Genomic DNA, 16,992 nt, shown 5'->3' on the forward strand with positions numbered 1-16,992 from the left:
TGGGTGACAGTTAAAGTTTAAGTTGATTGAAGTTAAGTGTGATTATACCCTTTGATGTTAAGGAATCACCAGCGTGTAATGGTGCAGCTATCTGAGCCAATGTGCTGCAAGGTTTTGTTAAATAAAAAACCGAACATTAGTTTGAAATCATCAGTATTTCTGTACAAACCAACCCTTCCCCCTGCCCCCCCCTCCCACCCACGCTTCTTCTCCTCACCTCTACCCCTTCCCCTTCCCCTCCTGACTCCAAGCCGCCTGGCCGAGGAGCTCCTCAGGCGATGCTTCATTGGGGGTGTGATGGCCGAAGCACTGCTTGGATGGATACGGGAGAGGACGGTCTCAAGGTGGGTGCGTGCTCCGAGCCATAAGCAAGATGTTGCTGCTGGCTCTCATGTGTGGTTGGCAATGGGGGTGCATCACCTTGGGGTGCAATGCGGTGCTCCGGGACCACTGGGAGCCCTCTGCCACCAGTGTTCCTGGCCACCAGCTCCAGGGCCTCCTCCATCCCTTCCATTTTTTATGTTATTTGTTCGAAAAAAACTCGGTGCCAACTATGTTCTTAGTGCTTAGTGGGCGTTTTGCTGCTGGTGAATCTCCGTTGTTCCTCCCACAACAGCCAAACAAGCACACACCACAGCCACACACGCTTTCAGTCCGTCTGAGCTCCCTCTCTCTCTGTCTCCTCTTCTGCGCATGTCATGGTGACCCTTGACCTCCAGAATTGCGGGAATGAAGCGTTGCCATGCCTTTGCTAAGGACGGCCACAATTTATGGGAGAAGGTCAGAAAAATTTAACGCTACTGCCCATTTGATATCGCTCGCGGTAACGCCCATTTTCAAAAATGTAAACTAGGTGTTTTCAGAATGGGCGAGGAGCCGGCGATCTGAAAACCCTTTTTTAATGCCCACGCTGGAAATAACGCCCATTTTTGGGTGCTAGGCTCAAAAGTGGAGGTTCTAGCCCTACGTCCCTTGCTTCTTGTGGTATATATCTGTTATGTATTGTCCATGTACATTAAATATATAGTTACAATGGTGCGCTACAAAGGGCACTGTGGTGGGAGACCCGAAAGTACCTGCAAGACAGAGTATAAAAGGCTGACCACCACACCTGAAGGGCACTCTGGAGTTACACAATAAAGGACCAAGGTCACAGCAGTTACTACAACACCTGGCTGTGTGGAGTCAGTGATTTGAGTACTACAAATTGGCGACGAGGACACGGACGAGCTCTTCACGCAACCATGGCTACTTTGGGCACGCTAAAGGATTTCACAGAGGATAATGACTGGGATGCCTTTACGGAAAGGCTCGAGTACTGTTTTATAGCAAACGACCTGACAGGGGACACGAACGCACTGATAGAGAAGCATAAGGCGATATTGCTGTCCAGTTGTGGCGATGAGGTTTACCGTCTCATCAGGGATTTGCTGGCACCCGCGAGTACCAAGGACAAGTCATATGAGCAGCTGATTGAACTCATTCGTAACCAACTGAAACCAAAGGAGAGCATCCTCACGGCCAGGCACAAATTCTACCACCACTGCAGACCTGAGGACCAGGATGTCACAAAATATGCTGCGGACATCAGGAGACTTGCGGCGCCGTGCGATTTTGGCATACACCTTAACGAGGCATTGCGAGACGTCTTTGTTATGGGGATTGGCCATGAGGGTCTCCTTCACAAGCCATTATCTACTGAACCGACAGTCAGCCTGCAGCAAGCCATCAACATCAGCCGGGCATTTATGACCTCGACTTGAGGCACCAAGCAGATGATCCACACGGTCTCGAAACCGGCAGGTACTATTCACAGGATAGCGCCCGTCACGGACAAAACTGCAGAATGTGGCTCTGCCCAGGGCAGAGAGCATGGACCTCAGGGTCTTGGAACTCAGAGTCCGCCGAGGGAGGCTAATCGAGTAGCACCATGCTGGCGCTGCAAAGGAAGCCATGGGGCTCACCAGTGCAGGTTTGCGGAGTATACGTGCAATACCTGCCACATGAAAGGCCACCTTCAGCGTATGTGCAAAAGAAACACGACTCACCGTGTGGCTGAGGAGATGATAGATGATCTGCTGTCCAGTGAGGAGCATTGTGGTTTGGCTCTACGGGCATCCCAGCCCCAGGTAGAAGATGATGATGCGTTTGGACTGTATACGTATACCGACGATTCGGCCCCAGTGATTATGGAAGTCAAGATTAACGGAGTCCCAGTGAGTATGGAAGTGAACACGGGGTCGGGTCAGTCACTGATGAGTCAGGAAACTTTTGATAAACTTTGGATCAACCCAGCTGCACGACCCAAGTTGGTCCCGGTCACGGCGAAGCTGCACACCTACACCAAGGAACTGATACCTGTTCTTGGCAGAGCGGATGTGCAGGTATCTCACGGTAGCGAGATGCACGGTTTACCTTTGTGGATCATTGCAGGCGATGGGCCGATGCTACTCAGCAGGAGATGGATGGGGAAGGTCCGTGGGAGCTGGGAAGACTTCATTTCTTCACAGACCGCTGTCCCCCGTGTTCACAGGCAGAGCAGGCCTCCACCTTCAGATTGGATGGCAGCGAAGGAAGCGTGTGTGGGGTTGGACAGAGCAGCGGCGGCCGTCGACTCTCCCCTGCAAAGTCTGAGAGTGAGAAAGAGGCGCTGGAACCAGCAGCAGCACCGACCGAGCTGGAGAAGAGAGAGGGAGAGTAGGCAGCAGCTCGGTGGATTTCTGGTAGCGGCAGATCTCGCTCAGAGCCACGGTGCCGGGTCTGTAGCGATGAGGCTTCTTCACTCCGCCTGTGGCCGGAGCGCTCTTCTAGGCCGTTTTGGTCGCCAGCTGTTTGCGGGGAGAGAGAGAGGGAGAGCAGGCAGCAGCACAGCGAGTTCAAGATGGAGGCGAGCCTCATGGCAGCAGAGTTCTGCAGAGAGAGGCAGGCAGGCACCAGCAGAGCTGCTAAAATGGCGGCACCCAGTAGAAACCTCGTGGAAAAATCAAAATGGCATCTTAAAAGGGAAATGTACCCGGGAGTCTTAAAGGAGCCTTACACCGTTGGCGGTCCCCACAAAGAGACTTTTGTAAGGGCAAGAGTGAGTCAAAATGATTAATGTGATTTGTATGATGACTTGATTTATGACAAGAGTTAATATTTTGATGCTAAAATAATTACTGTGATTAAAATGATTGAGATAATTGGTGAAAAGAGTTAATATCACAATGCACAGTTAAAAGGGTTAATGGATCTGTGACTAACATGACTAATGGATTAATACGATTTCTGATTTTATGTTATTTATGCAATTGTTCAGCGGCTGCAGACAAGCCGCAAAAGGCAACTATTTTCTGAGAACAGAGGCAACGCACTAGTTGCCATACCCTGTCTCAGCGCAGCCCATTACCTCGGGCAAAAAGGAGCAGTATGCCGCCACCACACCTCACCCAGTGGAGCTGGGATTTAATTGTTCAGTGTACCTGAAACCTTTTGATACAACTCTTCAATGCATATAAATGTACTGTCCATGTGTACCTGCTTTCTACTGGAGATTATGTTTGTGTACTTGTATCATCCATGTAAGGACTGCTAATACCGCATGCTTGCACCGGATTGCAAGCATAATCTCTACATGGGGGGGCGGGGGAAGAGGGAAGTGAATGGTCATGGACTCACACTCACAAACCAACCAGGACGAACCAGGCCGAGGTTACCGGCAATTTGCTTTTGGAACTGGGGGGGGGAGTGGGATGTTATGTATTGTCCATGTACATTAACTGTATAGTTACAATGGTGTGCCACAAGGGGCACTGTGGTGGGAGACCCGAAAGTACCTGCGAGACAGAGTATAAAAAGCTGACCACCACACCTGAAGGGCACTCTGGAGTTACACAATAAAGGACCAAGGTCACAGCAGTTACTACAACACCAGACTGTGTGGAGTCAGTGATTTGAGTGCTACATACATCACAATATCAATGATTTAGACTTGAATGTGAGGGGTATGATTAAGAAGTTTGCAGATGATACTAAAATTGGCTGTGTGGTTGATAATGAAGAAGAAAGTTGTAGACTGCAGGAAGATATCAATGAACTGGTCAGGTGGGCAGAACAGTGGCAAATGGAATTCAATCCAGAGAAGTGTGAGGTAATGCATTTGTGGAGGGCTAACAAGGCAAGGGAATACACATTAAATGGTCGGATACTGAGAAGTGTAGAGGAACAAAGGGACCTTGGAGTGCATGTCCACAGACCCCTGAAGGTAGCAGGCCAGGTAGATAAGGTGGTTAAGAAGGCATATGGAATACTTGCCTTTATTAGCCGAGGCATAGAATACAATAGAAGGAAGGTTATGCTTGAACTGTATAAAACACCAGTTAGTTCTGGTCATCATATTACAGGAAAGATGTGATTGCACTCGAGAGGGCACAGAGGAGATTTACGAGGATGTTGGCTGGACTGGAGAATTTTAGCTATGAGGCAAGATTGTTTAAGCTGGGTTTGTTTTCTTTGGAACAGAGGAGGCTAAGGGGAGACCTTATTGAGGTGTATAGAACTATGAGGGCCGTAGATAGAGTGGATAGGAATGGCCTATTTTCCTTAGCAGAGGGGTCAACAACCAGGGGGCATTGATTTAAAGTAATTGGCAGGAGGTTTAGAGGGGATTTGAGGGGGAATTTCTTCACCCAGAGGATGGTGGGGCTATGGAACTCACTGCCTGAAAGAATGGTAGATCAGAACACCTCACAACATTTAAAAAGTATTTGGATGCGCACTTGAAGTGCTGTCACCTACAGGGCTAGAGACCAAGAGCTGGAAAGTGGGATTAGGTTGGATAGCTCTTTGTCGACCAGTGCGGACACAATGGGCCAAAATGCCCTCCTTCCATGCTGTAAATTTCTATGATTCTATGATTCTATGATAACACTGTGTCCTATTCAGACTCTGTCTTTTGGAGGTCAATCCTGGGTGTGTGCAAGGGTCCCACATACAAAAAAGTTTGAAATCCATTAACATATTGTATTTGCATATATACAATCGCTGTGCAGCACACTCGAGCCACAATATGTTACTGCTATCTGTACTTGTACACACTATATGGATAACCATTGCACACAACATATTGTACGCACTAATACATGATGTAAGCAGAGTGCAGAAAGTTTATAAAGCACAAAATAGGTATGATACAATACAAGCTGATCATATGCTATAATCGAAAGACACTCAAAAGCAGCTCCTTGCACATGTTCGCCATAATTAAAATAAATCAGGGTACAATTTCCAAATCTGTGTCTGCCATGGAGAATCTTACCATACTGCCAGTGTATATCAGAAAATCAGAGACATGCTGCGTGTGATTTTCCATCAACAACAATAGCAACGTAGTAAAATTATCCCCCCAGCTGCTTATCGAAATAGATGAAAAATCCCATTTTCCAATAAGTAGTGTGGGTTGGCAGGTTACCTATTCTATGAAGTACAGATGCCTCAATATCAGGAATATCTGTACATGCTCCTCCCCATTGTCCTAACCTAGCATTGGGGTCCTATGTACATCATAGGACCCTTATTTGCATAAGGGCCTACCGCCTGACTCAGGAGGACACTCTAGCCATCAAGTGATAGGCCCTTCTGAAGTTGGCACAAGATGGATCAGGATTGAGAACGGGGCAGTAAGCTTTTCCCCTCCATTTTAGATGCGCTACCACCTTGTTTCCGCCCAGGGGCTCGAGTGAAAATCGACCCTGTTGGGTCTTATGCTATATCATAATGAAGGAAGTTGCAGACATGATAAGGTACAAGTGATTGATGGGATCAAATGTCAAAAACCAGAGCAGCAAAGTTAATTTAAATTTTGTTACAGAATAACAGATTCTCAGGCAATTTTAATATGACGTGTTTTTTAACACACAATTATTCGATTGTCTCCGAAAATTGTCACGAAGATTGCAATGCGCAATCAATTCATATCTGTTGAAAGTAATGCAGGCAGAATGCATATTTTGTGCTGTCTGCTAATTTAAATAATAGTAGTGTGCAGCCCAGTTCTGAATACATTGCTGAGAGTCAATGCCAAAAGTGTAGCCCCAAGGACCTGGATGAAGTACTGCATGAAGCTAAATGATCTCACACGAGTGAACAAGATCAGTGAATACTTCTTCAAATTCCATGTCCTTACAACTGAGTCACCATCTACACTACCAGCCTCAGACACTGCTCAATTCACCACCCCCTTAAATTATCTACCAACAATCTCTATCAATCAAAACTCATACCTCAAATTCATAGCTTCACCTCACTCTTATACACTTAGCACTGCTGCAAGCCTCACATCCATATCTCATAGCTGGCACAAACTGCCAGCTATTCAACCATAATAGTTACATCACCCAAACACATTGCACCACATCCACTGACTCATTTCCCTCACTCTTGCAGGGCAAGGTGACTCATAACCAAAGGCAGCAGGGGCATCCTCAGGGGAACAGGTGCACCTGCATGTCCTTACCCCCATGCAGGAGATGGTGTTGGAGATTATTGGAGCAGCCATCGCTGAGTCTGTGGCCAGCGGTGTGGCCGAAACAATACAAGATGATGGTATCCTCATACCTAATCATTCTTCTCGCATCCCACTTCTCCCTCATCCCACAATCACTTTTGACTTACAAGCTAGAGATGGTGTAAACATGCACCTCTTGCTTTCCCCCACTCCCCTCACCACAACCCTAGCCTTGTGCCTTTCTCCTTTCAGATACCCTTGAAACCTGGTCAAGCAGTGGTGGCGGAGCAGGAACTGCAAGAGGAAGAAGGCAGTGATGCTGAAGTCACAGTACCGTCACTTGTTTTCACACTCACAGCCACCAACTCAGATACTGACACTGGCCTAATTTAAAGGGTATCATAGAGGCAGGATCTGCATGTGGTGAGACATCGGGTACAAGTGGCCTGCAGCCAGTCAGGGGGAAAGGGTATCGCAGGTGCCAGCTCGCTGGAGCGCGAGGTAGTGCACAAATTCTGCCGCAGTGGACTCAGATGATGACATCGATTGGTTGGTCTACAGAAGATAAGAACATAAGAAATAGGACCAGGAGTAGGCCATTTGGCCCCTCAAGCCTGCTCCGCCATTTAATAAGATCATGGCTGATCTGATCATGGAAACTCCACTTCCCTTCCCGCTCCCCATAACCCTTTACTCCCTTATTGCTCAAAAATCTGACTATCACCGCCTTAAATATATTCAATAACCCAGCCTCCACAGCTCTCTGGGGCAGAGAATTCCACAGATTTACAACCGTCTGAGAGCAGAAATTCCTCCTTATCTCAGTTTTAAATGGGCGGCCCCTTATTCTGAGACTATGTCCCCTAGTTTTAGTTTCCCCTATGAGTGGAAATATCCTCTCTGCATCCACCTTCTCGAATCCCTTCATTATCTTATAAGTTTCGATGAGATCACCTCGCATTCTTCTGAACTCCGATGAGTATAGGCCCAACCTACTCAACCTATCTTCATAAGTCCTCATCTCCGGAATCAACCGAGTGAACCTTCTCCGAACAGCCTCCAATGCAAGTATATCCTTCCTTAAATACAGAGACCAAAACTGTATGCAGTACTCCAGGATTGGCTTCACCAATATCCTGTACAGTTGTAGCAGGACTTCTCTGCTTTGATACTCTATCCACCTTGCAATAAAGGCCAACATTCCACTTAACTTCCTGATTACTTGCTGTACCTGCATACTAACTTTTTGTGTTTCATGCACAAGGACCCCCAGGTCCCTCTGTACTGCAGCACTTTGCAATTTTTCTCCATTTAAATTATAATTTGCTTTTCTATTTTTTTTTGCTGATGGGTATGAACAATGAAATTCTTGGTGCATTGTGAAGCCTGCCAGAGAGCTTGAGTGTATTGTCAAGGAGCATGGAGAAGTTTGGCACAACCTTGCACAGGGCTTTGCGCAGAGCTTGGAGGACCATTCTTTCCAGCAGTGATGGGCAATTCCATTAGCACACTTGTGGACCCAACTATGATGCAGCGTCTGATGGCTGATGACTCAGCTTCCATTGCAGCACAAGAGAAGCCACCCAACGTCTGAGTGCTGCAATGGAAGCTCTGACTGAAGTCATGCAAGCTCAACTTACTGTCACGCAAGCGACAGACTGCTGCCATCATGGCTGTGGTTACTACTGTGGAATGGGGCTTGCAGGGTGTCACAGCAGTCCAGCAATCCGTCCTCCAACAGATTACGAGGATTGCTGAGGCGCCATACCCGGGTGAGTGGCAGTGGCTCCGTGGAGCATGACTCCACTGTCCTCTCTCTGGGTGACAGCATTCGTCCTCCTACACCTGCCACTCTGGCAGTACCCTTGCTTTTGCCTGTCAGCCAAACAGCTCGGACTGCTGCCCCCCATGCTGAGGTGGTGCAGTCCGAAGCCGGGCCTTCTAGGTCTAGAGCTGCTTGAGGTCGTCCTGCAAGGCCATCTGCAGTCTCCCTCACTGAAAGTCAGAAGCCTTCCACCAGCCATGCTGCAGCCACTGAGGTAGCACTGTGTAGGAGCACCAGGAAAGACAGGCGCTAAAGGAATGCACAGGGTGATTATTTGACTTTGGAATGTAATATTGGATGGTTTGACTTATAAATCTGGTTTGGAATGTTTGTTTTGTGTTGTATTGTAGTATTGTGACCAGGAGGACAGTAACAGAGGGAGGTAGGTGTGGGACAGTTGATGATGGGGTATTGGACTTGCACTCACTGGTGCTGCAATCAAATCAGTTGATTACGGACAGCATGGCCAGAAAGGGGCTGTGTTGGTTGTCTTTTCCCTTCCTCCTATTCCTCCTTCTCTTCCTTCTCCTTTTCCTCCTCCTCTTCCTCTTCCTCTTCTTCCTCCTCTTCCTCCTCTTCCTCCTCCTGCTCAGCTCTTTGCTATATACGTGGTGGTAGGGCTGTGCCCTCATGATGGTGAGTTTGCGGAGCATACAACAAATCACGAAGAATCTTGAGACGCGCTCTGGCGAGTACTGCAGGGCTCCTCCAGAGCAGTTCAGGCAGCGGAGCATTGTTTAAGCCTGCCAATGGTCTGCTCTATCAGATTCTTTGTGGCAGCATGGCTTTTGTGTAGTTAGGTTGCACACTGGAGTCATGAGCCAAGTGGTCAGTGGATAGTTCTTGTCGCCTGATAGCCACCCTCTGGTTTGTCGTAGTGACTCAAATGTGAATAGTACAGTGGATTGTCGCAGAATGAAGACATCATGACTGCTGACAGAATATCAAGCATTGACATGCATGATGGACTGAGTATGATCACACACCAGCTGGACATTGAGTGAGTGGAATCCCTTTCGGTTGTGGTACATCTCCAAATTGTGATGCAGTGTCTGCAAAGTGATGTGTGTGCAGTCAATGGCACCCTGCACCATGGGGAAGCTTGTTATTCTGGCAAAGCCATGTGTTTACTCTCCCTACTTCTCTCTGGCAACAGATAATAAAATGTATTCACCTCCCTTTGCGTACAGAGCTTCAGTGACCTCCTTTATGCAACAGTGCATGGCAAACTGCTCCAGTCTGGAAGGAGCCCAACGCATAAATATTTGTGGCTGCACTCAACTTGAGAGCTACTGGCAATGCCATCCTTGCCCTACTCTAAGGCTGCAGTTCTGCCTGCAACAGGTGACAGATTTCAGTGAGCACCTCCTTAGCAAAGCGGAGTCGTCGCATATACTGTTCTTTGCTGAGGTTGAGGTAGGAGAATATTCCCTGAAGACTCTTGGTGGATTTGGCCTCCTGCTGAAGCCCTTCTTCCCCTCCTCCTCTTCCCTCTTCAAGCAGCTTGTCCTTCTCTGTATCACCTCTACTCATTCTCCCTGTCATATTGCAGGCCAAGGGGTATACAAGGGGTATACAAATGACTGCACCCATGTCCGGAACCATCTGGTCTGAGCAGAATCCTTGAAGTAATCTGCTACACAACTCCCTGGACACTTCAGCAACTTCAAGTAAGATAACAGACCACCAAACACTTCTACAAACTCACCAAGTGCCAGTTTGAATCAATCAGTAACTAAGTTGAAAGTACTTGTTGATTCCTTTAAATAGTGCTGGTGGGGAGGGTCCTTTCTGCTGCTGAACCCATGTTCAGCTGTGCGTGTTTAAGAGAGGGCATTGGCTTGAGCTTTGGGGTCGAAAATGACAGTGCTGGTGTCAGATCAGCATTGACGTCATCATCTGTGTACTCTATATACTTCTAGCGCACGCTCCTAGTACCCGCGCTAACAACCTACCCAAAATGGTGTCCGGAGTCTCTATGAACTACAGCAAACAGAACTCATGTCCAAAACTACAGCGGCTTCCGACAAAAGCAGGGTAATTTTCCAGCAAATTGCAGTGAGTGGAGGATAATTATATACAAATGATATACATAAAATCAATCCCGGTCACTTGCACCAGTGCGTCTCCAGGCGTAATTGATGGGGCGTGGGGGGAGGGTGGAGATGGATTTACTCAATCATCTCCATTCTGGTAGGGAATAGTGGTGCCATTATATGTAGCCTCATTTGAGAGAAAGTGAACTGATAAGAATTATGATTAAATATTCCTTATGAAAGATTTGCAGGGCAGAAAACTTAATGCCAAGGTTTTGCAGTGTTCCAACCAGTGTTTCCAACATGTTAATGGCACTGTTGGATACTACAATATAACATAATCTCAAATGGCAACATTACTGGATGTGAGTCATATGCCCAGAGGTACATTAACACATTAAAAAAGGATGTTTTTATACAAATTTGATTTATTCAGCAGTTCCATTGACAGAATTTTCACATAACAGGAAGATAGAGACTATCAGCGACTTCAAGCAGAGAAAGTGATAATTACTCATGACAGACACAAATCAAATAAACAAAGCAGGCTGAAAGAGGTAATATTGTTGGGTAAATTGGCCTCAAAATGGTATAAATATGGAGTAAATGGGCTGAACACTGTGGTCGGAGGCTTCCTTCGTACGAACGCCTCTGACCCGAAAGAAATCTACAAAACTACCTGGTAGTCCCGGAGGAACATAGGATTCTGGTCTGAGGCCTTCATTCAGTGCACAGCGCACGGGAAGATGTTTCCACGTACGAACGCATCTGCTGGAACCACATGGGCCTGGAGCACCAATCACTATCTAGTGTTCTCATTGATAAAAATAGGAACTCTGTTTGTGTGAGCTCAACCCTCCTAAAACAAGAAACACAGCACAATAAATTAAAAAAAACTCCTCACATATTTAAAATTAATTGAAATTAAATGTAATTTAATGTTTTAGAAAAAAAAATATTTTTTGGAATTTTTTTTAAAGTTCTTTAATAGGTTAAAATTAAACTTACCTTAATGGACAGGGTTTTTAATATAAAAATGAGTGATTAAATTACATTTTTCTATGTTTTAAAAGTATTACGCTAGTAAAAGTAAGCTATACACCTGCTTTTACCAGGCATAAAAGCTTGAAGGATATTCGCTGGGCAAGATTTGGGAAATAGATGTCCTTCTCCCGGGGATGCGTAGAATCTGTTTTGACAGATCGGAAATGCTGGTTCTCGGCGCTTGCGCACATCCCGAAAATCGGTTTATGCAAGGCCTCGCCTGGTGCATGCGCAATTTTCAGCCCAATAAGGCATTGTAACCCATTAGGTACACATTTGAATGATTTTGAAAATAATTATTGTAATCACATTTGAAAGTCTATTTGAGGAGTTAATTCAATAAATGGCTATTTCTAGTTCTTGAACAATTTGTACTTATAAACAAAATATTGACCCAGTTACTTATGATCCAGGATGGTCTCTGCCCTGTTTTGGAAGCTAATATTTGTTAAAGGAAATTAGTCACTTTTTCCAGTGCTGGGATATAGGAAACCTCTCCCCTCAGCTCAGGAAGGTTGTTTGGATATATTTCAACTTTTAGCTGTACTGAGCTTAAATCAGCTAAGCAATTTCCTTCTGGTCCTTTTGTAGCCTCACTCCTCACTATCTCTGTAACCTCCTACAAACTCTCCATTCCTCAGACGTTGGCCTTTTGTACACCTCCCCCTCCCCACCCTCCCTTTGCCCCACTATTGTCAGCTGTGTCTTCAGCTATCTACCACATGCTCTGCAATTCCCTCCATAAACCTGTCCGTCTCTCCAGCTCCCTGACCTCCTCTAAGACCCTCCTTAAAAACCCACCTCTTTGACCAAGCTTTTGGTCACCATTCCTAATATCTCCTTCTTTGGCTCAGTGCCTATTCTTTTTGATTACACCACTGTGATATGTATTAGGACATTTTTCAGCATTAAAGGTGCCATATAAGCTGTCAGATTGGCTCAGTTAGTAGCACTTACACCTCTGAAAATGATGCCTCAAAATTCATCTCAGGCAGTGGCACATAACAGATTGTCACCACCGTGACAAATTTCTAGCACTAGAAATTTGTGAGTTCAAACCCCACTCCAGAGACTTGAGCACAACATCTAGGCTGACACTCCAGTGCTGTACTGAGGGTGTTCATGACCACCAGACGTCTCAAAGCACTTTACAGTCAATGAAGTACTTTTGGAGTGTAGTCACTGTTGTAATGTGGGAACATCTTTACTCATACTCTAATCCCTTTGTAACAAAAGCTAACAGACCATTTGCTTTCCTAATTGCTCGTTGTACCAGCATGTTAACTTTCCGTGATTCATGTACAAGAACACCCAGGTCCCTCTGAATGTAAACATTTCCCAGTCTCTCAACATTCAAAAAATATTCAGCTTTTTTGTTTTTCCTACTGAAGTGGCTAACTTCCCCACACTGTATTCCATTTGCCATGTTCTTCCGACTCAGTCAACCTATATATATCTCTCTTCAGTCTCTTTGCATCCTCCTCATAGCTTACTTTCTCACCTAACTTTGTATCATCAGCAAACATGGATACGTTACACTCAGTCCATTCATCTACATCATTAACATAGCTTGTAAATAGCTGAGGCCCAAGCACTGATCCTTGCGGTACCCCTCTAGTTACAGCCTGCCAACCCAAAAAGTCCCATTTATTCCTACTTTCTGTTTTCTGTCCATTAGCCAATCCTCAATCCATACTAATATATTACCCCCAATCACATGAGTCCTAATTTTGTGCAATAAACACTCGTCTGGCACCTTATCAAATGCTTTTAGAAAATGCAAATATACTACATCCACTGGTTCTCCCTTATCTACCATGCTAGTTACATCTTCAAAAACCTCTAACAGATTTGTCAAACACGATTTCCCTTTCATAAAAACATAAGAACATAAGAAATAGGAGCAGGAATAGGTCATTTGGCCCTTCGATCCTGCTCTGCCGTTCAATAAGATCATGGCTGACCTGATCATGAACTCAGCTCTACTTCCCTGCCCACTCCCCATAACCCTTTATTCCCTTATCGCTCAAAAATCTGTCTATCTCCGCCTTAAATATATTCAATGACCCAGCCTCCATAGCTCTCTTGGGCAGAGAATTCCATAGATTTACGACCCTCTGAGGGAAGAAATTTCTCCTCAACTCAGTTTTAAATGGGCGGCCCCTTATTCTGAGACAATGTCCCCTAGTTTTAGTTTCCCTTTGAGTGAAAATATCCTCTCTGCATCCACCTTGTTGAGTCCCCTCATTATCTTATATGTTTCGATAAGATCACCACTCATTCTTCTGAACTCCAATGTGTATAGACCCAACCTACTCAACCTATCTTCATAAGTCAGCCCCCTCATATCCGAATCAACCTAGTGAACCTTCTCTGAACAGCCTCCAATGCCAGTATATCCTTTCTTAAATACGGAGACCAAAACTGTACGCAGTACTCTCGGTGTGGCCTTACCAATACCCTGTGCAGTTGTAGCAGGACTTCTCTGCTTTTATACTCTATCCCCCTGGCAATAAAGGCCAACATTCCATTTGCCTTCCTGATTACTTGCTGTACCTGCATACTAACTTTTTGTGTTTCATGCACCAGGTCCCTCTGTACTACAGCACTTTGCAATTTTTCTCCATTTAAATTATAATTTGCTTTCCTATTTTTTCAACGAAATGCATAACCTCACAGTTTCCCACATTATGGGCCCAAGTTTCCACACGCGCCTAGAACGGCGCAGTACCGACCTGGACGCCCGTTTTTCGCGCCACAAAGTGTGCCTAAAAAAATCCTCGGTATTCTTCACCTACTTGCAGGTCCTCTGGCTCTCGGCGCAGCCAGCACGAGCTGTGGGGGGGCGGAGCCAGGTCCCTGCGCTGAAAACAGTGCCGGGACCTCTGCACATGCGCGCTACAGTGGGCACGCAAGTGCAGTAGCTCCAGGCGCCGAACTGTGTGGGAGGGGCCCGAAGCACGCAGCCCCTAGCCCTGGCTGAATGGCCTCACTGGGGCTGCGTGAATAAGGCTCCTCCCACGGCCAGCTCCTGCTCCCCCCCCCCGACCAGACCCGACACTCGCTCCCCGCCTCCCCCCTGCCTGCAGACCAGACCCGACACCCGCTCCCCGCCCCCCCCCTGCCTCCGGACCAGACCCGACACCCGCGCCCCGCCCCCCCCCCCCAACTGACCCGACCCGACCCACACTCCCGCCCCCCGACCCGACCCCCCCCCACTGGACCCGACCCGACTCCCGCTCCCGGACTGGATCCGACCTGACCTCCCCCCCTCCCCCTCTCTCTCTCTCTCTCTCCCCCCCCTCTCCCTCTCTCTCCCCCCCCTCTCCCTCTCCTCCCCCTCTCCCTCTCTCCCTCTCCCCCCTCTCCCTCTCTCTCTCTCTCCCTCCCTCTCTCTCCCTCCCTCTCTCTCCCCCCCTCTCTCTCCCTCTCCCCGCCCCGACCCGACCCGACCCGACCCAACCCAACCCAACGCCACCTACCTGTAAATCTGGTGCTGGGGACGGGCCGGCAGTCTTCGGTCCCGAAAGGCCTGCCTGAAGCACTTTCACACAGGTAGGAAGATGGTTTATTTAATCTTTTCTTGGCTTATAAATGTTTATTCAGGTTGGATTTATTTGTATAATATTTGTAGAAGTATAAATAAGGATTTATTATAGAATTTAATGACTTCCCTTCCCCCCCCCACCTCGTTCTGGACGCCTAATTTGTAACCTGCGCCTGATTTTTTAATGTGTAGAACAGGTTTTTTCAGTTCTACAAAAATCTTCACTTGCTCCATTCTACTTTAGTTTGGAGTACATTTTCACTGTGGAAACTTTCAAATCAGGCGTCAGTGGCCGGACACGCCCCCTTTTGAAGAAAAAATTCTGTTCCAAAGTAGAACTGTTCTACCTGACTAGAACTGCAGGAAAAAAAATGTGGAGAATTGCGATTTCTAAGATAGTCCGTTCTCCACCAGTTGCTCCTAAAAATCAGATGCAAATCATGTGGAAACTTGGGCCCAACACTCCATCTGCCAAATGTTTTCCTACTCCCTTTGCTTTTATACTCTATTTTGTGTTCTCCTCACAATTTGCTTTCCCATCCATCTTTGTATCATCAGCAAACTTGGCTACATTACACTCGGTGCCTTCATCCAAGTCATTAATATAAATTGTAAATAATTGAGGTCCCAGCACCTCACTAGTCACTGTTTGCCAACCGGAAAATGACCCATTTATCCCGACTCTCTGTTTTCTGTTAGTTAGCCAATCCTCTCTCCATGCTGACATATTACCCTCAACCCCGTGAACTTTTATCTTGTGCAGTAACCTTTTATGTGGCACCTTATCGAATGCCTTCTGGAAATCCAAATACACCACATTCACAGGTTCCCCATCCACCCTGCCCATTACATCCTCAAAGGACTCCAGCAAATTTGTCAAACATGGTTTCCCTTTCATAAAATCATGCTGACTCTGCTTCATTGAATTATGCTTTTCCAAATGTCCCACTACTGCTTCCTTAAAAACTGCTTCCATTGGAGTAGGCCGAGGAGCAGAAGGAGTAGCGTGGCAGCCTAGCCCAGCAGGCTGAGTGGCCCCCGGCCTGCGAGCACCATTGGAGCAGGCTGGGGAGTGGAAGAAGCAGCATGGCGGCATACCACTCCAGGGAGCAGCACATGCTGGAGCAGGAGAGCAACGGCAGTGAAGAAAGACATCACCAAGATCCGGCTCGATGATTGGAACGTGGGCAGCTACAGCAAGAGCGGCGAGGTCGGGGCGAAGGAGCTGCGAGAGATTGTAGAGGGATGTGATCGGGGCCCAGGAGAGGTCGAGTTTGAGGCCCAGAAGAGGTGAGGACCCAGGGGCAGCACAGGCCAGCCCACACTGCGGTATATGTGTGCGCTAGGTCCGTGCAGCAGAGCTGGTCTCCAGTCGTCTTGGGTAATCCTTGCTATGGGACCAAGACCTAGCTCTGTCAAGCCCGTGTGGTGGCTGGTGTGCAACGGCCACCACGTGTTAAAATGAAATCCATGCACAGACATCTTCCACCCTTCAAGATTTAGTTTGGGCCCTGGAATTTTAGGTCCTTCATTGAAACAACTGTGAACTTTTTGACGTGGAAGCAAGTCATCTTCGATTCGAGGGACTGCCTATGATGAATAATGGACTCCAGCATTTTCCCAATGACAGATGTTAGGCTAACTGGTCTATAGTTTCCTGCTTTTTGTCTGCCTCCTTTTTAAAATAGGGGCGTTACATTTGCGGTTTTCCAATCCACTTTCATAAAACCATGTTGACTCTGCCTAATCATGTTACGTTTTTCAAAGTGGACTGTTAGCTCAACCCTAATAATAGATTGTAGCATTTTGCCTATTACTGATGTCAGGCTAACTGGCCTATAGTTCCCCGTTTTTCTCTTCCTCCTTTCTTAATGGGTAGGGTTATGTTTGCTACCTTCCAATCCTTGGGGACTGTTGTAGAATCTACGGAATTCTGGAAGATTATTACTAGTGCATCCACTATCTCTGCAGCTACCTATTTTAAAACCCTAGGATGCAGGGAATTTGTTGCCACTTAGCCCCATTCATTTCTCCAGTGCTATGGGCAAGATTTTTG

The sequence above is a fragment of the Pristiophorus japonicus genome, chromosome 5, assembly GCF_044704955.1.
Source record: "Pristiophorus japonicus isolate sPriJap1 chromosome 5, sPriJap1.hap1, whole genome shotgun sequence".
NCBI classification, from domain to species: domain Eukaryota; kingdom Metazoa; phylum Chordata; class Chondrichthyes; family Pristiophoridae; genus Pristiophorus; species Pristiophorus japonicus.